General features: G+C 46.7%; 1 long non-coding RNA gene across 1 annotated transcript; it reads right to left on the reverse strand.

Moving 5' to 3' along the window:
• Nucleotides 1–1,004: 1,004 nt before the first annotated feature.
• LOC105604073 (uncharacterized) lies at nucleotides 1,005–19,507 on the reverse strand. The gene is made up of 4 exons (XR_006057493.2): nucleotides 19,004–19,507; nucleotides 18,135–18,232; nucleotides 16,736–16,848; nucleotides 1,005–16,650 (listed from the first exon to the last, which is right to left on the reverse strand). It is a non-coding gene; the product is annotated as an uncharacterized LOC105604073 (long non-coding RNA).
• Nucleotides 19,508–23,453: the final 3,946 nt, after the last annotated feature.

Raw genomic sequence — 23,453 nt, forward strand, 5'->3', positions numbered from 1 at the left:
CCATGTTTTCCTCTGTGCAAAGAGGCCCTTTGATGGGTCAGGTCTGAGTCCCAAACCCCATCATCCTCTCAGAGAAGGATGAATTGATCCCAGCGGGCTGCTCAGCTAAATGTGACCTAATGTAACAAGTGGCCTGGGACTGCAGATGGACCCAGAGACTAAGCTCTACCTCTTCGTAACTCAAACAAGGGATCTGAGTAGAAAGGAAGTCTTGTGTCTAGTCAAGGCTATGGTTTTTCCAGTGGTCATGTATGGATGTGAGAGTTGGACTGTGAAGAAGGCTGAGTGCCAAAGAATTGATGCTTTTGAACTGTGGTGTTGGAGAAGACTTTTGAGAGTCCCTTGGACTGCAAGGAGATCCAACCAATCCATTCTGAAGGAGATCAGCCCTGGGATTTCTTTGGAAGGAATGATGCTAAAGTTGAAACTCCAGTACTTTGGCCACCTCATGTGAAGAGTTGACTCATTGGAAAAGACCCTGATGCTGGGAGGGATTGGGGGCAGGAGGAGAAGGGGACGACAGAGGATGAGATGACTGGATGGCATCACTGACTTGATGGACATGAGTCTGAGTGAACTCCGGGAGATGGTGATGGACAGGGAGGCCTGGTGTGCTGCGATTCATGGGGTGGCAAAGAGTCAGACACGACTGAGCGACTGAACTGAACTGAACTGTGAACACAAGAAAAAGTGCCTGGAGAAAACATGTGAAGTTTAGCTGTGGACAGGCTTGTAACAAGGAAAACTTCCCATAGCTGGCTCAGCGGGGGTCACTGGGAAGCTCCTTCTCCTGGCAGAGGCACGGAGTCTGAAAAAGTGCATGTTCTGGGAGGGGGACCCCTCACACAGTGCTCCCTATAATGTGCTTCATGGAGCGCTTGTTCTTGGAAGTTATTTTCACTAGGAAAGTTTTCACTGGTCTAATAAGATTGAAAGATGCTGCATTCTCTGCTTGGAGAGTCATGATATACAATAATAATGACTCAAAAACCCACACATGAGAAAACGTTGAACTCAGTTTAATCCTGTGTTTTCCACATTGGTTTGATGGTAGAATGCTAACATTGCAAAATATCTTTGGAACACATTTTGGGGAAAGTTGCTTTACTGGAAGATGTTACACGATGCCTGCAGTTGACAACATCTTCCCTTCAAGCTGGGAAGCAAATATTCCTCAGGGATCACAGCCTCTGTCCATTTGAATGGAGGGGTGTCCATGCTGGCTCAGGGCCAAGTTGTGTAGCCCTCGCCTGCAGCTGGAAATTCGACTGACATCCTTAAGAAGGATGGGGCAGAGGGTAGGGGGCTTTGCCTTTAAAGATTAGCTTCCTCAGGCTTCCCTGCGGCTCAATGGTAAAGAATCCGCCTGCCAGTACAGAAGACACAGGTTTGAGCTTTAGTCTGGGAGGATCCCACATGCTTCAGAGCAACTAAGCCTATGCACCACAACTACTCAGCCTGTGTGCCAGAGCCCAGCAGCCACAACTACTGAGCTTACGCACCCCAGAGCCACCTCAATGAGAAGCCCAAGCACCGCAATGAAGAGCAGCCCCTGCTGGTCACAATTAGAGAAGAGCCCACGCAACGGCAAAGATTCAGCCAGCACAGCCAAAAATATATAAATAAATAAATACTTTTAAAAAAATTCACTTCTCACATTGATGGTAAAAACTTCAGGGCTATAAAATTAGGGTAATCATGGTCTGAGACTGTAAGGTTCATCCTGTTCAAGAGTTTTCCATCAGGATCCATTGCTCTGGAATGGATGTCTGGATGGAGATGTGGTTTTAAACATCCAAGAGTCAAGAGTTTGTCTTCTATCCCTTCCTTTGTAACTCAGACTTGTGGCCGTAGCCGGCACCCCATTCTAGACTTCCTGGATGGAATCCACAGAATTCAGCTTTATATGTGGTCTGGGAACAGAGTAAGTGTGCTGTCGTTAGTGTGGGTCACTCCTGACTTAGTTTCATGTCTTTTCAATGGACAAGAATTTATGACCCGAGATTTGGAAACACTTAGTCAGAGCCCTAATCCTTCCACAGAGTTCGTCCAGGCACTTCAGCTCTGGACTTGCTTACAAAGACTTCCTATCCATTTCTTCACTCATTTCCTGGGGGACCTTGTTCCTGCTGGCACACAGCTCTGTATTCCTGCCTCACCTGCTAGTCTCCTGATAATTCATCACGTGACCACTGTGGTTTTCCTCCTGGCTGCATTTTGCTGTATTACGTTCACCTGTAGCCCCACCTGGACCACGAACTCAGCTTCAAAGCCCTGACAGAACATTCTATCCCATTATAGTTACCCTTTGTTTCATCCAAGAAGTCCTGAAAACCTGTTACAAGCCGTGAAACACAGGCTAGTCCATCTTTTCCCTCCCCCAACTCACCAATCAATTTCATGTCTGCTACAGATTTACCTTCAAAGGGAACTCAGGTGAAAAGGGGATGTGCAGGACTGCACTGAGTTCTGGGGCTGCTTCCATTTCCCAGTCTTGATAAATTTACCGGCTAAGAAAACATTCCCCCAGAGCCACCTCTGCTGACCCGTCTGACACCACTAGGGTTTGACAGCCATTCAGTGACTCCTGAGGTCAAAGGAGTTCTGGCTTCAAAGGGAAAATGCTGGACACGGGTGCCTCTGTTGGCGGGTGTCTCCTTTCTCCTTATGGTTGATTGATTCTCATACAGAGAAGGAGACAGAAAGAGCCCACTAGTCACCCCCAGCACACACTTATAATTACAGTGTGATCGCTTGTTGTCTGGGTGGTGGGTGTGTGCTTGACCCGACTTGAGGCGTCTTCCTTCCAGCACCAACCTTGAGGCCAGATCCTGCAGAAGGGCACCATGTTATGTGCGTTAAAGTGACTTAACAGAAGGCTTTTAGAATATGTATTATTTATTTTTTAATTGAAGGATAATTGCTTTACAGAATTTTGTTTTCTGTCAAACATCAACAAGAATCAGCCATAAGTGTGCATATGTCCCCTCCCTCTTGAACCTCCCTCCCTTCTCCCTTCCCATCCCACCCCTCTAGGTTGATACAGAGCCCCTGTTTGAGTTCCCTGAGACATACAGCAAATTACAGGCTCTCCATTTTAGATATGGTAATGTACTCTCTCCATGCATCTCGCCCGCTCCTTTCCTCTCCTTGTGTCCGCAAGTCTAAGAGAAGCCTTTGACTAAATCCGCATTTACGTGATGTTACAAAGGGAAACAGTAACTCTGCTTTTCTGCCTGTGCTGTGCTTAGTTTCTCAGTCATGTCCGACTCTTTGTGACCCCATGGACTGTAGCCTGCCAGGCTCCTCTGTCCATGGGATTCTCCAGCCAAAAATACTGGAATCGATTGTCATGTCATCCTCCAGGGAATCTTCCCAACCCAGGAAGCTCTTTTGTCTACTTCAGGTCAATAATCAGATGGATTATTTCCCTGATTGACAGCATATGCACATAGCTGCAGAGCCGTTTGAATGTGCAGGGATGTGTCTGGGTGTGAGAAGCATCCCAGGTTTCATCTACTGGACGGATAGAAAGTGGTGTTACAAAGTGGTGTTCATACAGCGGGCAGCAATGGCTCTCCTCATCACTTCCCAGGATCTGAGCTGGGATGGACTCAGGTAGTCCTTAAAAGCCATTGGCTTTCTTGTTACACAGACCTCTTCTCTTCCCTGGACCCAGCCTCTCTTCCTTTGTTTGCCTTGCAAATCACGTGTGCTGACTATCTAGATGACACCCAGGGAAATAAGCACAGAAACCCACCCAGAAACAACACAGTGAATTGTGAAGCAAGGGGAATTGAGTTCCATCGCAGAGCCAGGGGCCATCCAGGGTGATTTCTCAGTTTCTGAAAGCCCAGGATGGATGCGTGGCTAGAAAATTCTTAAGTTGGAAACAAACAAGGACTGTCACCACAGGTTCACACCTTCTCATTAAAATCTTCTGTTCTCCTGCCTGCTACCCCCAGCTTCGACATCGCCTTGGGCAAGGAGAGTGTGAGCCATATTTTAAAATATTTGTGCCATCACCACCTGGCTTTAATAACAATATCTGGCCCTGGATTTTGTGTAAGACCTCAGGAAACTTTTTGAACCTGGGAGGTATTTATTCTGAAGGCAATTAAAAGAGGTGTTAGCTGGAGCCACCTGGAAATGAGTTCTGACTCACTGATGAGTGGCTGTTGAGATATTTTGCAATGTTGCTTCATTGGATCTGAGAGCCCACTGTGGAGCCTGGTGCTGAAGAAGAGGCTCTGGCTACATACATATCTGGCGATTATATGGTATTGTAATAACATTGACCCTTTAAAGATTTTAATGCTTATTTTGTGCCAGCCATATAGTTGGATGTCATTCTATAAAAAATGAAGCTCGTGTGGAAGATCATCTTACTGTCATCCTCACTGAGCCATGAGGAGAATGAGGCTTGGAAAGCTGGAGAAGCCTGTCCAAGGTTGTGCTGCTACAAAATTGCCACTGGACGTCTGGCCAAGTCTGACCCAAAACCCAGACACTTCCAAGCGCTGCTGCACTGCCTGCTGGAGCAGAAGGCAGGATGGGGAAGGGCACCCTCCGAGCTTCCTTGCTCTGAGCTGGGGTGGAAAAACCCACAGCGGTGGGCATCTCATTGTTGGGTTTGGACCTCAGCTCTAGGCGCTAACAGGAAGCCTGGGTGAAGGACTGTGGTTGACAATGATAGTGATTCTGACAGGTTCTATACAGTTGTCTGAGAGAAATGCCTACCACATAGGGTCTTGTGATTGAACGAGAAGATGTTGACAAAGTGCCTGACAAATACTAAATGCCCATAAAATAATCCTAAAGGAAATCAACCCTGAATATTTACTTGAAGGAATAATGCTGAAGCTGAAGCTCTAATACCTTGGCCACCTGATGTGAAGAGCTGACTCATTGGGAAAAAAAAAAACTAAACACCCTGATTCTGGGAAAAACTGAGGGCAGGAGAAGGGGATGACAAGGATGAGATGGTTGGATGGCATCTCGGACTCAAAGGACGTGAGTTTGAGCAAGCTCTGGGAGATAGGGAAGGATAGGGAAGCCTGGCGTGCTGCAGTCCATGGGGTCACAAACAGTTGGGCATGACTGAGCAACTGAACAACTATAAAGTAGTGGTTACTATGTAGACTTTTTTCCATTCATGAAAGTAGGTGATGGGAATTTTCAAGCCGTTTCACAATGATCATGTCAGCCACTTTTCTTCCCTTTCATTCTTCCTCAGATCATTTCTGTTCAGGTGGAAATTTGTCTTCCACATTATTTAGGGCTCAGTTTACTGAGTTCTTGTATCCCCAGCAGTCACATTCTTTACACCGAACACAGTAACTTCTATAAGGGTTGTACCTTCTAACTATTTGCGGGGGTAAAAAAGATGAGTGTTCGTGGGATAATAATGATTGTGGTTATAATAATGATTCCCACTTATTTAGTGTTCAGTGCTAATGTGCTAAGCCCTGTTGCATGTGTTTTCAATTAACTCCACAGTAATCCTATGAGATAAGTGTTATTGTACACATTCTACAGATTAGCAAGGTCATCCACTTTCTCCAGGCATCAGCATATGGTTTTGCCTGGTCATGGGTTGCTAGTAGGCACCCAGATCTGTGGGTGTCCTGGCACTGTCCCCATCTTTTCTATAAAGAACACTCCATTTGCTGGTAGCCACACCCAAGCACACTGTCTTCTAACCCAGAGGGCTTCCCAATTCCTTTGGATCATATGTGATGTAGCCTTATATCTGGGGGTCCTCAGACCCACCCCTCCATTGTGCACAAGCAGTTGCTGGCACGTCCCTCCACCTTTTGTCCACTAGGATTGCTCATCCACGACCTCACACTCACAGTGCTGTTGCTATTCAGTCGCTTAGTTGTGTCCGACTCTTTGCCACCTCATGGACTGTAGCCCACCAGGCTCCTCTGTCCATGAGATTCCCCAGGCAAGAATACTGGTGTAGGTTGCCATTTCCTTCTCCAAGGGATCTTCCCAACCCAGAGATTGAAACCCGTGTCTCCTGCAATGGCTGGCAAGCTCCCTGAGCCACCAGGGAAGCCCTTCGGAATGTTACATTCAGCATCAAATACCGCAGGGAAAAGCTCTCCTGCGGTCCACGCTGATATTTCACCTTGTTACTCGGGTCTGAATGAGCATCTCGAGACAAAGCGCACACAGAGGATCAAGGACCCCTCCCCTGAAACAGAATCACCTAGAGGCGCATAGAAACCATGAGAGCTCATTGTGAAAACCTTCCTGGGTCCCCACCACCATCAGAAAGCACTGAGTGAGGGCTCTGTTTCTGGGAACCCTATCCTCACCATCACTCAGAGAAAGTCTCCCTCTTCTGCATGTTTACAATGAGAGGGAGACACACTGAGGCGGATGGACGCCAAGAGGAAACAGACACAACTACATAACAAACAGTGGACAAACACAAATAGTTAAGGACAAATATTGGCTTTGTAAGAAAGCCAAGAGTGCAGGGGCACCACTGCATTTACAGAAGGGAGCCTTGTTCCCACAGAAGGGGCCATCGCCGTGTCCTGTCCTCACTAGACTCAGCAGAGATCGCAGGTTCCCAGGGAGTTGGGTATGACCTGCAGTGAGAACTGTGCAAAGGGTAGGGGTCTGAGGGGCTACTGGACCTTTGTGGAGAAATCAGGAAGAGCTGGAGTTGTTGCTTGCAAAGTGCCTTCTGTCCCTGGTGTGTTCCATGTGTTTAGTTGTTGAGTTGTGTCTGACTCTTGCGGCCCCGTGGACTGTAGCCCACCAGGCTCTTCTGTCCATGGGATTTCCAGACTCAGGAATCAAAGCCACGTCTCCTGCATTGGCAGGTGGATTGTTTACCAACTGCGCTACTTGTGCCTAGGTACTCCAAATCAGCTTCCTATATGTTGTTTGTCCTTTGCAGTGGAGACCGAGTTAATTGCCCTTACTTTTCCCACTGTTCTGCTTCAGTGGGGAGGAATGACCAGGAATGACTGATTCACACATCCCCAAAAGAGAGGGAGCTGCAGAGAAAAACTTGTCTCAACCCAACAGTCTGATGTCCACCAACCAAAACATGCAGACATTTGGAAATATCTATTAAAGAATAACCAGTGAACATTCTTCAGGTTTAATTCTCATGCAACAAGTACCTTTGGTGAAGAGTCCATTGTGCTATATTTAGCATCAGGGAGAGCTGGCCGGAGACGTGTGAAAGTGTGTGTGTGTGTGTGTACATGAGCATGCGTGTGTGTATATAGGGGTGCCTGGGTGGGAACGTGTGTGTAATGGGTGTGTGGGAAGGTGTGTGTGTATATTTGAGTTTTATGTTGAGTGTACGTGAGTGTATGTGAATATGCCAGTTGGTGAAAGTGAGTGTAGGCGTTGTGTGAGAGCTTGAGTGAGTGTGTGTGTATGTGTGTGTGTGCGTGCCCAGAAACACATGTCCAGGAGCCTGAGGGCTCTTGGAAAACAGGATCCTGGATTCCAGCTGGTGATTCGGCCAGTATTTCCTGAAATTGCTTCTGACTCACAAGCACTCTAAGACAGCTAAAATAATACAAAACAAGTCAACTACGCAGACACTTGGATTTGCTTTCTTTTCATTCGTTTACATAAGGAAAGTTGTTATTGAAAAAGGAATTTATCCAAAGGTTTCCTGAGAGCAGTCCTGTGCGGACTCAAGGTGGCCTTTGCCTGCCTGCACTGTGGGCCTGGGTATGTGTATGTCAGCTGCAGTCATAACCAATTTTGCTCAGAGCTCAAAGTCACAGAGCCATCTGCCTGACCTCATCGCAGCCTGCATGCATGCCATAGCATGAACGTATAATGGGAATCACAGCAAGCTGGAATCAGGACTCTGTGTGACCAAGGGAAGGTCAGTGAAGCCCAGCCCATTCCTCGGCCAGCCTGGGATCCACACCATCTGCCTCTCCTGCCTCAGAAATGCAAGAAGAAAAATGAGAAGGACATGGGAAAAGACACCAACCTTATGCCTTGCTGATCACATTTTGATACTAAACAGTAAAGTCAAGGGGGTCCGAAAGTTGGCCCCTGTGATCTCTGATGACAAGTCTGACTTTCCTTAGGTTACCACAGCTCTTTCCTCCGTGCATGCTAAGTCACCTCAGTTGCGTCCAACTCTTTGCGACCCTATGGACTATAGTCCTCCAAACTCCTCTGTCCATGGGATTCTGTAAGCAAGAATACTGGAATAGATTGCCGTCCCTCCTCCAGGGGATCTTCCCAACCCTGGGATCAAACTCATGTCTCTTATGCCTCCTGCATTGGCAGGTGGGTTCTTTACCACTAGCGCCACCGTAGCTACCTGCAAAGGGAGGGAGAAAAGGAATATTCTCTCTTGCATTGACTGTCCCAGCTCATCAATTTAGAATAAGTCTTTATGGTCCACGATCTCTTAATAAGGTTTGATTTGAAAAAAGCTTGAATCTCTCTCTTTGCAGAGCTGCTCTTATCTGGGCCTCTGTCCCCAACACCTCGGAGGCCACAACCACCCACCTCCTTTCCAGGCGTGGGAGGGTGGGGGGTGGGGAGGGGGAAGCCACAGCGCCTCCCACTGGGGCAGGAACACAGCCTCTCACAGTCCAGACCCAGCTGGAGCCACACCCTGACTCCACCCCTGTAGTCCCCACCATTTGCTCCTTGGAAAGCGGCATGGGGCTTGGATCCCAGGCAGATTTGGGCAGATGGGAATCCACCGTGGATGCCAGCTTAGATTTCCTCTCTTCAAAGGGCACACACTGTGGGCACACATCATCTCTTTGGAAGTTTAGATCAAAGAAATAAGAGTCAAAGATAAAAGTCGTTCACTCGTCCCTCTGATGAGAGTCAGCAGGTCCCGCTGTCACAGCTTTTTCTTTGCATCTCAGCCATGTCCCTCCCTGCCTCTGGAACCCCTCCTTGTACTGAGTTCATGGGGCCCCTCTCTGGGTGAGGTGGTGGCTGAGAGCAGAGGCTGCAAACAAGACACACAGGCCCTGCCCTCGAGGGACTCCAGGCTAACAGGAAAGGAAGACACAAGCCAAGAGCCATGTTTTATGGGTAAAATATAATGTGTTACAAATGGGGTGCACAGGTGGCTGGGGGGACAGCACTCAGAGATTTACCCTTCCCTAAGCGTCAGGGTTGCCATCCTCGGGGAGATGGCTCAGTGAAATCTAGGAGACCTGCAGTATAAGCTCCATGAGGACTATTCCCAGAGGATGCCTGACCTAGGAAATGCTCCCTAAATATCTGTTGAAGAGATAACAGAGGAGTTAACAAAAGGGGTAGTTCTATGGAGGAGATTCCAAGCCAAGGGAATTTGTCATCTGATGGCCTTGTGCTCAGCCCAGCAAAAGAGGTCCTCACAGCTGTGCTGGAGAGAGCAGAGGGAACCCAAGGAGCTAAAGCTGGACCGGGAAGCAGAGGCCAGCTGGTGGTGGCCTTCCATCTTTGTTAAGGATTTTGGGCTTATTCTGGGGTCACAAGGAGCCAATACAAGTGTTGGGGTGCCACGATGCTTGGCCAGGTGCTGCCCATGTTGAAATGGTCCTTCTCTAACTTTTGTGGGCCATAGAACCACATGGGCATCTTGTTAAAACACAGAGTATACAATAGCCTGAGTCTGGGATTCTGTGCCAGCTCCAAGGGCCGGTGCTGCCAGTTCCAGGCATTTCATTCTGAGAAGCAAAGGCACGAGACACCGCAGACATCATCGGCTTCCGGACCATGTAGTAATGGCCGATGCCCCTTCATGACGGAAGATGTGTGAAGCTCTGTGGTTTATTTTGGTACAAAGGATAATGACTTCTCAGAGCGGCATAGATCTTAACTCTGAGGCACTAATCTCAATAACTCCTGTTTCTAGGAGGAAAGGGACTCTGTCACTGGGGACATCATCTGTGGATGGTGACCAAGTTTAATAGCAGCAGCAGTGGGTCCAAACCCCAGATTTCCCTGAGGATCAGCTAAAAATTCTTTCTCTTTTACTAAACTCTTTCTTTTCCATGGGGCCTTTTGCCTACTATGTCCCACCAGGATATGGGTGGAGGCCAGCTGTGCCTAGAACAGGCCATCAGCTCATCCGGAGATGATTCTGGCCACTGCCCAGTCCTGAGGGATTAACTGCAGTGCTCTGTGGCCTGGGAGCGAGGCTGGCCCACAGAGTTTCCCAAGCCTGGATTAGCCACAGCCTGAGATGAGTGCAATACTCTCATGGTCCTTCTCTTTTCTGGATGTTTAATGAGGTCAGCAGCCTGCCCATCAGGTGATGCCTTGGAGCCCAGAGTGAATGACCAGTGAGGCTCCAGCCACCAGGGTGCTCAGTAGCTCAGTTGTGTCTGACTTTTGGTGACCCCATGGACTGTAGCCCACCAGGCTCCTCTGTCCATGGGATTTTCCAGGCAAGAACAGTGGAATGGGTTACCATTTCCTTCCACTACCAGGGTGGGTCCTGGGAAGACCTATGATGGTGGTGGTTGGGGGGTGGGGGCAGGAATGTTAAAGAATATTCCTCCAGCTGAAAATATCCCTTACTTGCTTGTTCCTGTTGACTCCAGTTCCACCACCAGTGATTCACTCTTTGGGTTAAGCACTGCATTACTGTCCACCCCTTGTTTAAAAACTTACAGTGGTTGCCAGGGATTTGAGAGGGAAATAGGTAGCAGTTCAATGGATATGGAGTTTCTTATTGAAAAATGAAAAGGTTGTGAAGTTTTTCACGCCTACCTCCAGTACCACCATCATAAGTCTTCATTTCTTCATGGTTGCACAATAATGCAAATATACTTAACACAACTGAACTGTATATTTAAAATGGTTAAGATGGTAAATTTAAGCTTTGTATTGATTTCCACTATTTAAAATGAGGCTCCTTTGGGATGGACATGTACACTCTGCTGTATTTTAAATGGGTAATTTACTGTATAGCACAGGGAACTCTGTTCAACGTTATGTGGCAGCCTGGATGGAAGGGGAGTTTGGGGGAGAATGTGAAAGTGAAAGTCGCTCAGTCGTGTCCGACTCTTTGTAATCCCACGGCCTATGCAGCTCATGGAATTCTCCAGGCCAGAATACTGGAGTAGGTAGCCTTTCCCTTCTCCAGGAGGTCTTCCCAACCCAGGTATTGAACCCAGGTCTCCTGCATTGCAGGCGGATTCTCTACCAGCTGAGCTACAAGGGAAGCCCAGCTTCCCTGGGGGAGAATGGATCAGTTTAGTTCAGTTCAGATCAGTCACTCAGTCATGTCCAACTCTTTGCGACCCCATGAATCGCAGCACACCAGGCCTCCCTGTCTATCACCAACTCCCGGAGTTCACTCAGTCTCGTGTCCATCGAGTCAGTGATGCCATCCAGCCATCTCATCCTTGGTCATCCCCTTCTTCTCCTGCCCCCAATCCCTCCCAGCATCAGAGTCTTTTCCAATGAGTCAACTCTTTGCATGAGGTGGGCAAAATATTGGAGTTTCAGCTTTAGCATCATTCCTTCCAAAGAAATCCCAGGGTTGATCTCCTTCAGAATGGACTGGTTGGATCTCCTTGCAATCCAAGGGACTCTCAAGAGTCTTCTCCAACACCACAGTTCAAAACCATCAATTCTTTGGCACTCAGCCTTCTTCACAGTCCAACTCTCACATCCATACATGACCACTGGAAAAACCATAGCCTTGACTAGACGGACCTTAGTCGGCAAAGCAATGTCTCTGCTTTTGAATATGCTATCTAGGTTGGTCATAACTTTTGTTCCAAGGAGTAAGCGTCTTTTAATTTCATGGCTACATGTATATATATGGCTGAGTCACTTCACTCTGAAACTATCACAATTTTGTTAAGCAACTGTTAGTTGCTCAATCATATCTGACTCTTTACCACCCTATAGACTGTAGCCCGCCAGGCTACTCTGTCCATAGGATTCTCCAGGCAAGAATACTGGAGTGGGGAGCCATTCTCTTCTCCAGGGGATCTTCCCAACCCAGGGATCAAATGCAGGACTCTCACATTTCTGGCAGATTCTTTATCATCTGAGCCACTGGGGCAGCCTCCAATGTAAAATAAAAAGTTTTTTTAAAAAGAAAAAAACAAAACCAAAAGCTTAGGGTTAACGACTAAGTCACTAACATTTTAGTTAGAATTAGATCATCAGCTCTTCCCCAGACCAGGGACAGTGTCTTGGCTAGAGAAAGCTCCAGTGACAGGGATGAGGAGCAGGAAATAGCAGAGAAAGGAGAAGCAAGAGATGCGAGATGCAACTGGTAGCTTTACTATGTCATCCAGGGCCAGTGCTGATTCTGACCTCTGACCTCCAGATGCTTCCTATGTTTTATGGTTCCTAATTGAAACTGCTGGTGATGTAAGGAACTAGATTGAAGCCAGGCTTTCAGATTCTGGGTGGAGTTTACAGTAAAGTTATGAGTAATACTTGACACTTTGCATGTGCCTCTCTGTCCCACAGACAGAATGAATACCCAGAAAACCATGTGTGCCCTCTGTAGAGTGGGACAGAAGTGAGGCCAAGGTCAAGGAAGAAGGCGTGGGATTTCTGAACAGAAATGAAAATGCAAGCTTGGGGTTCCATGGTTCATGGCACAGTCCCTCGGAATTACGCCATGCAACCTGCAGAGCACTGCTTCGTGTGTCTTATCTTTATCTTAGCAGTTATGCTATCAAGAGAGAAGTCAAATATTCTCTCCATGGCATAAAGGCCCCCGAGGGACACATAAGCCCCAGAATGCGTGTTTCTGAACACCACTCTGGACATCCTCATTCAGTGGCTTTAGGGTGTGGTCTTGGAAGGGGAATTTTTTTTTAATTTTTTTTTTTTGGATGTGGACCATTTTTAAAGTCTTTATTGAATTTGTTACAACACTGCTTCTGTTTTATGTTTTGGTTTTTTGGCCCTAAGACGTGGGACTTTAGCTTCCTGACCAAGGATGAAACCCTCACCTCCTGCCTTGGAAGCACGGAGTCTTAACCACTGAACCACCAGAGGAGTCCCTGAAAGGCGAGTTTTAACAGTGTAGAGGATCGGGTGGGCTCACGTCTGAGAAATGCAGCCTGCATGTCTGCTCAATCATTTCAACCTTGTCTGACTCTGCGACCCCATGCAGTGTAGTCCACCAGGCTCCTCTGTCCACGGGATTTCCAAGGCAAGAATACTGGAGTGGGTTGCCACTTCCTCCTCCAGGGGAATCTTCCCAACCCAGGGACTGAAACCTAGTTTCTAGCAGTTCCTGCATTGGCAGGCAGATTCTTTACTACTGCACTATGTGGGAAACTCAATATGTATACACATTTATATATATATAGTTTTCCAGATTCTTTTTCCTCATAAGTTATTACAAAATATGAGTACAGTTCCCTATGCTACACAGTGTATCCTTGTTTTTTTCTATATCTTATATATAGTAGTAGTTCCTTGTCATTTCTCTATTTTATATACAGCAGTATGTATGTGTTAATCCCAACCTCCCAAATTATCCTTCCCCTCCTTTTCCCCTATGGTAATCATAAGTTTGTTTTCTAGGTCTGTGTAAGCTACCTTCTTAATGCCAGAACAGAGCAACTTAGGAGGATTTGTGTAAGCTCCAAACTACCTCTAGAACCTTGACATTGCCTAAGCTGTAACCTGCAGCCAACCCCTGGGAAATCTCTAATCTCCACATCAATCTCCAGCCAGCCTCTCTGGAGCTCATGATTCCAGGAGCCACCTAAGCACCTCCACCCATATGTCCAGTAAGCACCCTGCCTCCAACATCCACTGCTGTAGACCCACTATTTCCCCCAGTCCTCTTCTCACATCTACTGGCCTGGGTCAGCATAATCGCATGACCCCCTAAATCAGAAACTGGGCATCATCTTTCATTCTCACACATCGAGACAAGAGTCTTGGGATCCTATCAGAGCTGGCCCTTGTCCTACCCTGGGGAAGTCTGTAAAAGAAATAATAGCTTTGCCTTTTCTTTTTCACATTTCTGTAAATGTGGGATTTACAGAGACAAGTGAGAGACAACCCTTCAGATTCACCCCACAAAGTGGGCCTGGGCTGGGGCCACAGGTCCTGAGCCTGTGGACACCATGCTGGGTGGACGATATGCCCTGGGGACAGACCAATCCCGGAGAGATGCCTGAAGAGCCCAGCCTCTCACCAGGTCCTTGGTCCCAATCCACTGGGCAGGTGAGTGCTTCTCCAGCAAGAGAGGGGACCCGAGAAGAGGAATGCATTCTCTCAACACCTTCCCAGGCTGAGGTTTCTGCTCGGGGCACCAAGATGATAGAAGCGGGGGAGACAGTGTGTCAGGCTGGGGTCTTACAGTTAGCACCAAGCATTTCTTGCCAATCTGAGCAGAAATGACCACTGGGATGTACTGAGCATACTATGATGAATCCTGTTGGGTGGGAAAATGATGTTATGGTTATGCCAGAAAAAATGGCCTCTATCAGTTCGAAATGCACGCTGAGATATGTACAGGTAGAAAAATACAGTGTCTTAGATTTATTTTAAAATGTATGTATGTGTGTTAGTTGCTTAGTCATGTCCAACTCTTTGCAACCCCATGGACTGTAGCTCACCAGGCTCTTCTTATTATGGGATTCTCCAGGCAAGAATACTGGAGTGGGTTGCCATCTGCTTCTCCAGGGCATCTTCCCAACCTAGGGATCAAATCTGGGTCTCCAGCATTGGGTGGAATAATATGATATCCTGGATCTATTTTAAAATACTTCAGCCAAAAACAAAACAAGAGGCAAAGGGAGGAGCAGAAATGGGTGAAATAATTGGCAAAATATTGACTACTGATGAAGGGGGTGATGGATACACAGGGGTCCCTTATGCTGTTCCCTTCGATTTTTTCTGAATGCTCGAAATGTTCCAGAGCGAGTTTTATATGAAAGGATATTGGGGAGCTTTAGGGAATCTTGAGTTGTCTGCCAAGTCAGGATGGTACCAAGGAGTGACACCCCAAATTCTCCACAGGAGGGTGACCAATGGAGGCCATGGGTCTCTCACCACTGCCCCGTCTGGGATGGAGCAGTCACCTCCATCCTCCTGCAACGAGGGTGGAACTTCTTTAGAGGACTGGCTCCTGGAGCAAAGTCCGAGACAGAAGCGGGGCTGTCTGAGCCCAGGTCACTGTGACTGGGGCAGCGCACCTCAGACAGCTGCAATTCTCAGGTAGGAGCTGGGCTCTGCCTTGCCCAGGTCAGGAAGGAGATTTGGATCATCTTTAAAAGGAAGCATTAACTTCCACAGCTAGGAGAAAATGGTTCTCCCACCCCTTGGAAGTATGTTTACATTTCTGTGAGGTTTTCACTGTAGCCTCTACAGCTATTAGCTCCTGTGCTAATTTTTTTTTTCATTTTACAAATATTTTCATACATGTTTTCCTACAATTCTTTCTAAAATATATTTATTTATGTATTTATTTTTGGCCACACCATGCAGCATGTGGGATCTTAGTGCCCCCACCAGGGATTGAACCTGCACTCCCTGCATTGGAAGACCAAAGTCTTAACCTCTAGACCACCAGGGGAGTCCCCTATATTTCTAATAATATTATGTTTGTCGTTTACAAGGTGTTCTCACATTCATTCTCCACAATGACTATATGAGTCAGTCACCCCCATGTTACAGAGGGAACCCACCCAAGATCCTAGGGCTTGGAGGAAGTGACCTCAGACTTGAACCACGGCGACTCCTACTCTGAGACAAGCCTGTGTCAGCTACTGCAATGCAACCAAACTCATGGCTTTGACTTTCGGCCAGATTTTGAGCACACGCTCTTCTTTATCTCAATTTCACGTAGAGCCAAAAATTCATAGATATTTGTCCTCCTTTGGTAACTTTTCTGGATAGCTTTTCTCAATCCTTGGAGGGCTGTTGCAAGCAAACACAAGAATGCCAAAAAATCTGTGAGCGGTTAGAGTTTCAGACAGAGCTGTAAACTTGCTGTCACTTCTAAGCAACAGCAAAGACCACGTTCAAGTTCATTGTCAATCAGTTGGCAGCTCTGATGGGAAGCCGGTGAGCTAACTGTCAAAGAATCTGAAGTATGAAATAGTTTTATAGGCAATTTCGCCTGGATAGTGGGTTGATGGTGCAGTTCACTATTGGACCCCAAATATCAAAAATCAATTGAGATGCCTGCCTGCGATTCTCTGCAGCCTCCCTAGGAGTGCTTACAGGAGGCACCTGGAAAGGGACCCAGTTCTGCAAAGTGTCAGGGAGGGGCTGAGGCTTTGGATGCAAAGAACTGGCCTCAGCACATTCCAAGGGAAAAAGTGGAGAGAAAGTATGACGCGATGTCAAAAGAAGGCACGAGCCCAACACACTCTCCCCTGCTGCTTAATACAGGAAATATTTCCCAAACATCTCGGCTAATCCTGCACCGATACAATGAGAAATGAGCCCGTCTGGCAGCCAAGCAGTTATTAAACAAGGACAAGAAAATATTCCCACCCATAGCAACAGAGCCAAAGATAACAGCGGGGAATAGGGAAACTGCAGAGAAAAGGCAGATACAAAACATTCAATCCTGGGAGCCCCCCAAGGCGACGGACTTGTGAGGAAAACAAAGGGCCTCTTTTCTGCCCAAGAAGCTAAGCAACATGCTGTAAAACCCAGGACACTGTGTATGGCCAGGATCCACGTGAACTTGACCTAGGAAAGAAAGACATCGGTGGTAGACACGACAGGCAGGACTGAATGGGGGCCACACCATGGGGCTTTAAAGCAAGTAACTGACCTGTTGATGCAGCAGACATAGGAGGCAGGAAGATGCAGGCGGAGTCCCCGTTTGCAGAAAGACAATGTCCATGCACGCTGTGCACGGTTCAGACTTCATGGAACAGGGGAGACCTGTTTTCCAATAAATACCCTCATCAGTGCCCCTTTCCTATCAAAGTACTCCTTCTCCCAGCATATGTCAAGCTCTGTGTTCAAGCTCGGAGGAAATTCCTCCTGGGTAGACAATCTCTCATCAGTGCCTGTGGCTACACCCAAGGGAAGCTGTTCCCTTGGTCTTTAGTGAAGATGTTGGGTCCTGCTTGGGGCTTTGGTGAGGCGGGGAGCCGTTAGTGAGACGTGGAACTAGGCGGCAGAGGCAGGATGGACTCAAAAAGTCATTTTCTATCATCTTTTCCTACTTTAAAAGTACTCATTTTATTTGTCAATGCAACAGACATATTGGAGAATCTTGGAATTTTACAGCTGAAAGAATTTGAGAAATAATCCAACTGGGTTGTTTTACAGAAGGGAAACTGAGGCTGAGAGTTTAAATTAATTTGTTCAGTAGGAGTCTGGACCTGGCCTCATGGCCTCCATGTGAGTGCTGTGCTCATGACATCATCACACCTCATGCCCTCCCTTCAACCAGCAAAAACATAAACTAGACTCCTATTATTTTAGAGTCCTTTTAGGGAGAAAATGAAAAATCTTCCCTATCTTGGTGACCTGCCCTCATCTGTTAAATTTGTTGGCCCACAGCAAAATTACCCAAGTTCCTTTAACTCATCCTTGCAATGTTCTTAAATTTTAAGAAATTAAGACCCTGTAATTCTGAACGGAGGTGAACTGTGTACCGACCGAACCAGTTCCACATGTACCCACTCTCTTCCCCCATGGGCACACTTCCCTCCACACACCTCTCTCTCCTCCTGCAGAGGAACTGCCTGAATGATGACAAAACCAGGCTGAAAAGTACAAGGTTGTGGCAATAGTTGATTGTTAGCCCTAGACCATGGATGTCTGCCTCCCAACACCTTGACTGCCCTCTGCTTCCCAGACTGAACTGACCTACTTCAGGCACCATGTGAAGATCCAGAAAAATGGTACAGATGAACCTGTCTGCAAGGCAGAAATAGAGACACAGAACAAATGTATGGATACTCAGAGGGACAGCGAGGGTGGGAGGAACTGAGAGATGGGGACTGATACATATACACTGTGGATACTCTATGTAAAATAGGTAGCTAATGAGAACCTGCTGTAGAGCACAGGGAGCTCTACTTAATCCCTCACGGTGACCTAAATGAAAAGAAATCCAAAAAAGAGAGGATAAATATGTATGCATAGCTGATTCACTTTACTGAGCAATAGGAACTATCACAGTGTTGTAAAGCAACTATTTAAAAGAGAAATCACACCTGGGTCTCCGACATATACCATGAGGAATGCAGTCACTGGAGTCAGATGGCTCTCGACTTGACACACTGCATACCCTTTTTGGCTTCAGTTTCCTCATCTGTAAAATGGGTCAGAATAGTGGCTCCCTCAAGGATGATGAAGGACAGATGAAGATACAAAGAGGCAACCTATTTAAAGGGTTTCAGAAGACTGATTGGCACAGCTATCATTATTTCAGTGACTATTAAACACAAAAAATATGAAGGAAAGCCTTGGGATATTAGATTTTTGCCAAAAGCTCAGTCCACTTATCTTTAAGAGCATTGGCTTATCTTCAGATTTTAAGTTGTAGGGGACAGTTTTACAAACTTTTAATCAATTGCTCTCGCTGCAACTCCAATTTCAATCTTGTGTGCATGGAAAGGGGTGGAGCAGTTATGCTGAGAATACACTGCTCCCTGACCCCTGACCCCAGGCACTCCGGCTTCTCCTCTCACCAGTATCAGTGTGAAGAATCTCTTGATGCTTCTTAAATATGAGCTTAGTTTAAATCTCCATTAACATTTGCAAAAGGAAAATATACACACACAAATACAGAAACCAGTGAGCAAAGCTAGTTTCTTGGTGCTTCCCAGGTGGCACAGTGGTAAAGAACCTGCCTGTTAATGCAGGAGACAGAGGTTCAATCCCTGGGTCAGGAGGAGGAAATGGCAACCCACTCCAGTATTCTTGCCGGAGAGATCCCATGGACATAGGATACAGTCCAATGGGTCGCGAAGAGCACGCGCACACACACACACACACACACACACACACACAGAGTTTAGATTTCTTAGAGTATAGTCACCAATTGCAGGTTGCCAGATCTTAAAAAGTATCCCATCCTTACCTGGCCGTCCTAGATATGACCTGGATAAATGACAGTTAATGACTTCAAGCGCATGGCAGACTTGGGCTGTTCTAGCCGCCAAGATGGGCAAGAATTCGATCCCTCCGGGAACTTTCTCCACAGCCCTTTTCCAGCTGAGGGCTGGTGTCTGTCTTCTCTGGACCCTCCCTCTGGGGCCCACCCTCTTCTGGTCCCTTAAGTGAGTGGGACCCTGTGTGTCTGTCTTTGGGCTCTGAGCCAGCCTTCCCTCTGTCTCTCCTGGAGTTTTCCCTGGTCCCAGATTCCACCTTTGCTTCTGATCCTGTCCTCCCTGCCCGTTCTGTTTCTGCCCGGGTTTTGGCTGTAGCACGTCCACCCGCCAGAAATGAGCACTTGTTCTCCCTTCTCTAAGGCTTCCGGTCTTCATCCATCACCTCACATGGCAGAAGGGTCTGGCTTCTGTGACAGGCACTTCTTTCTCCAGGGTCAGCCTGCCTAACATCTCCCAAACCTTGACTTCTCTTTAGGACCACCCATTGGGTTTTCCTTTCCTGGGATCTAATTTGTCGTGAGTGAGTATGCTGGGACCTGATTTGCTGAGTAGAAGTGACTGACAGCTCCTTTGCTCAATGACAGATCCAGTCTTTCGGGCTTCGTTTTCTTGGTACCACCCCCTTCCTCAAATTCCCTTTGTTGACTCATTCCTCTGGAGGCTTTAAGAATCTTCTGAAATTCTGACGTAAGTTGACAAAATCAAACATGTTATGTACATACTGTATTTTCCACTTTGAGCAGAAGGAAAACGACGTTTCCACCCAAAGGATATAAGGCTCATTCCTTGTCACTTGGTCAAACAAGGATTTATTGACTCCTTGGATGGTTGCTGAGGCAATGTGTTCCTGCCTTAGGTAACCTCAATCAATTACTTGCTGCCAGTGGTAACCAGTTTGTTGAAAGAGCAACAGGCAAGGCCCTGGTGCCATTCAGATCACAACGTATTTAGAAAGTAGTAGTTATATTACCGCCAAAGAGATTTGGATGCTTTAGCCTCAGGGGTTCTGCTTCTCCAGTACTCTCACAATTTCCCTGAGAGCTGAGAAGTTGTCCTCCTGGCTCATCCTAATACAGGCTGGTGAGGTCCATGAGTCGGGAAGCTAGGCTCAAGGTTTCCAGTGGTAGGGACTTCACTATGCATTTACACCACTGCTCATCAATCTTCTCCATCCAGTCTCCCTGTTCCAAGTCCAAGGAACTCTTGGCAAATCCCTTTGCTCTCCCAGGTACTTTTGGACATTGTCTCATTTTGCAGCTGATTCCCATTTTGAAGCTTCTCCACTTGCCCACAGCGGGCTCAGAACCTGAGTCTGGGCTGTCTTTTTTCCCTGCCTTACCTTTCGTCTCATGGTGCTGCTCGAGTTTGGATGGAGAGGAAGGAAGAGATGAAGGAATCTTTGGCCAGTGCCATTGATATTGGGGTGGCAGACACCCCAGTGCTGACTCTCTGCTGGGGTACCAGTGTGCCCTACACACACTCTTTGCACTGGGTCGCCTCACCCTGAAAGGCAGCCCTCCTTTAACTGGAGCCCTGATGCCTCCATGCTGACTCCTCTACCAGAGGGAGAGTTCAGTCAGCTTGCATCACCATTGGTGCTGCTGCCATGGCAACTTCATCCACAAGTCTTTGCATCACAGAAGGCACCAGCCCACCACCCACCTTGGGACTTTCTCCATGAAGAGGAGACACCAGCCTTTAGATAAAGCAGGAAGAGCGGACACGTTCTTCCAAAATCCCTCCAGTTTCCCTCCTGCCCCCTGGTAGTCCTGAGGCTGTTTGCTTCCCATTCTCAGCACCCCCCAGCTGACCAGTCACTCATCCTACCTATGTGTCAGGAGAAATGGGAGAAAATGAATATGGAGGCAGTTTGCTGATAAGACTTGGCATGAGTTATTTTTTTAGTTTTAAGAATTAAACTAAGCTTTCATTTTGGTGAGCTATGAGCAATGCTTACTGCAGGCTGCAATGCATAGTCATTAAAGTCTATCACTGACGAAACTCTATTGCTGCCCAAGTCTGTTTTGAATCCAGCAGAGCTCTCTCTGTGACATTTCCGCAGCACCTAAATCTTCACGTCAAGCCTTTCTGAGTCTAGCTCAGGATTTTTACTACTATTTGTGTCCTGGATGCTGTAACCTGTCCTTTAACACATCATCAGAGTCGCTCAAGATTCTCAGATGATTATGTTTCAAATGTGAGAATTGTAATGCCTTCCAGGAAAACATAGATGTTTTTCTTAGATATACTTAGCAAAATCCCGTGCAATGTATTGAATGATCTGCATAAAAATGTTTGGGGTGGTGAGTTTCCTCAGAGGGCAGGCTGCCACATTCTTTACCTATGAGTAAAGATTTCTAGGTGGCGCTGAGAGGTAGAGCCCAGCCTGACATCTCCTGAGGCCAAGTTTCTCCAGTTGATGCTCCCTCACAGCTGCTGGGACTGTGTAGAATTTTTGTTGTTTAGACACTAAGTCATGTCCGACTCTGTACCTCCATGGACTGCAGCATACCAGCCCCCGCCTGTCCTCCACTGTTTCCTGGAGTTTGCTCAAATTCATGCCCACTGAATCAGTGATGCCATCTAACCATCTCATCCTTTGTTGTCCCCTTCTCCTCCTGCCTTCAATCTTTCCCAGCATCAGGGTCTTTTCCAATGAGTCAGCTCTTCGCATCACGTGGCCAAAGTATTGGAGCTTCAGCTTCAGCATCAATCCTTCCAGTGAATATTCAAGGTTGATTTCTTTTAGAATTGACTGGTTTCATCTCCTTGCAGTCCAAGGGACTCTCAAGAGTCTTCTCCAGCACCACAGTTTGAAAGCATCTGTTCTTTGATGAGGACCCACTGTAACCACAGCAGAACTGAGGCCAGAATCCAGGGCATTTTAGAGGAGTGGCACTTCCACCCTCTCCTTGGAGCTCCTGCAGTGAGATTATTTTGTAAATGTTACAGAACTAGTCATGGGATGGGAAAAAATATAAAGCAAGAAATTAAAAAAAAAAACCAACAAGAAAAAAATAACAAAGAAGCTCAGTCTCCTCATCCCAACACCCAGAACTGGGGGCAAACCCTTTCACTAAATGTTGTGCTGTTGATGATGTCAGAAGGAACTGCCCTGCCACAGGCTGTTAAAAGCAGTTAGAAGGTCATATGAGTTGAATCATACAGTATATAACCTTTTGATATTGGCTTCTTCACCCCTCATGATGCCTTTGAGGTTTATTGAAATCATTGCCTGTATCAATATAGTTTACTCTTTATTTCTGAGAATAGCAATATAATTAACCATATCAACAAGCAAAAAAAAAATGCCTTTTTATCATCTCTAAATGATATACAGAATATCATATGAAAAATCCAACATTCAATTCTGGTTTTTTAAAAAAGATCCTCAATATAGAAATAAAAGGGAAATCTTCAGTCTTAAAAATCTACAAAAAGCCTGCAACCAACATACCTGTTGCTGCTGAAAACCTTTATGCTTTCCCCCTAAGATCAGCCATAAGGAAAGAATGTCTGGTCTCACCATTCAACCTTGTCATGTGCCTGTTGGTCATCTGGGATGTGAATGTCACCAGTGGTTTTGGGACATGGAAATGTGAGAGTAGATTTGTCCTTGAAGACCCACTCACCTGCCCTGGGAGGGTCCAAAAAACACACCATTCACCACTGCTGCAAGGGATAAAGTTGTGAGTGGAGCTCCGGTGTCCTTGGAGAGCTTGGTGATTGGTTTTCTCAGAGTAGAAACCACAGCTACTGAGTTGTAGTATGTCTTCCTCATTTTGTTATGTGTGTGTGTTACATGATATGAAATATGTGTTGACCTTATATATAGTGTTTATGTATTGTTACTATTGTTACATTACACACTGTTTATGTATTGTTGCTATTGTTGTTGTTTAGTCACTAAGTCCTGTCTGACTCTTTTGTGACCCCATGGACTATAGCGCACCAGGCTCTTCTGTCCATGGGAGTTCCCAGGCAAGAGTACTGGAGTGGATTGCCATGTCCTTCTCCAAGGGATCTTCTGGGCCCAGGGACAAACTCCTGCATTGGCGGGTGGCTTCTTTATCACTGAACCACCTGAGAAGCTCAAGGTCCTCAGAGATGACCTCAACTACATCCTGGGGCTACTATTACATTGTAGTAATTAAGCTGCAGAATATCAAGGAGAAGACGAAACGTGATTCAAGGACTTTACATCCTCTTCTAGGGAAAGAGTTTGTGCATTTTCAGTTGTATGCAGGATAGTTGTATCATGTTAGATGGAAGGATGATCTTGTTATTGTCTTCACTTGGAGCTTAATTTGGTTTAAAGAGATATATGTAAGTGTCAGGCTGACAAAGGGTGGTCTTGTGATGGTTAGTATTATGTGTTAACTTGGCTGGGCCATGATGCCCAAGTATCTGGTCAAACAT

Source organism: Ovis aries, chromosome 21 (genome assembly GCF_016772045.2).
Source record: "Ovis aries strain OAR_USU_Benz2616 breed Rambouillet chromosome 21, ARS-UI_Ramb_v3.0, whole genome shotgun sequence".
NCBI lineage: Eukaryota > Metazoa > Chordata > Mammalia > Artiodactyla > Bovidae > Ovis > Ovis aries.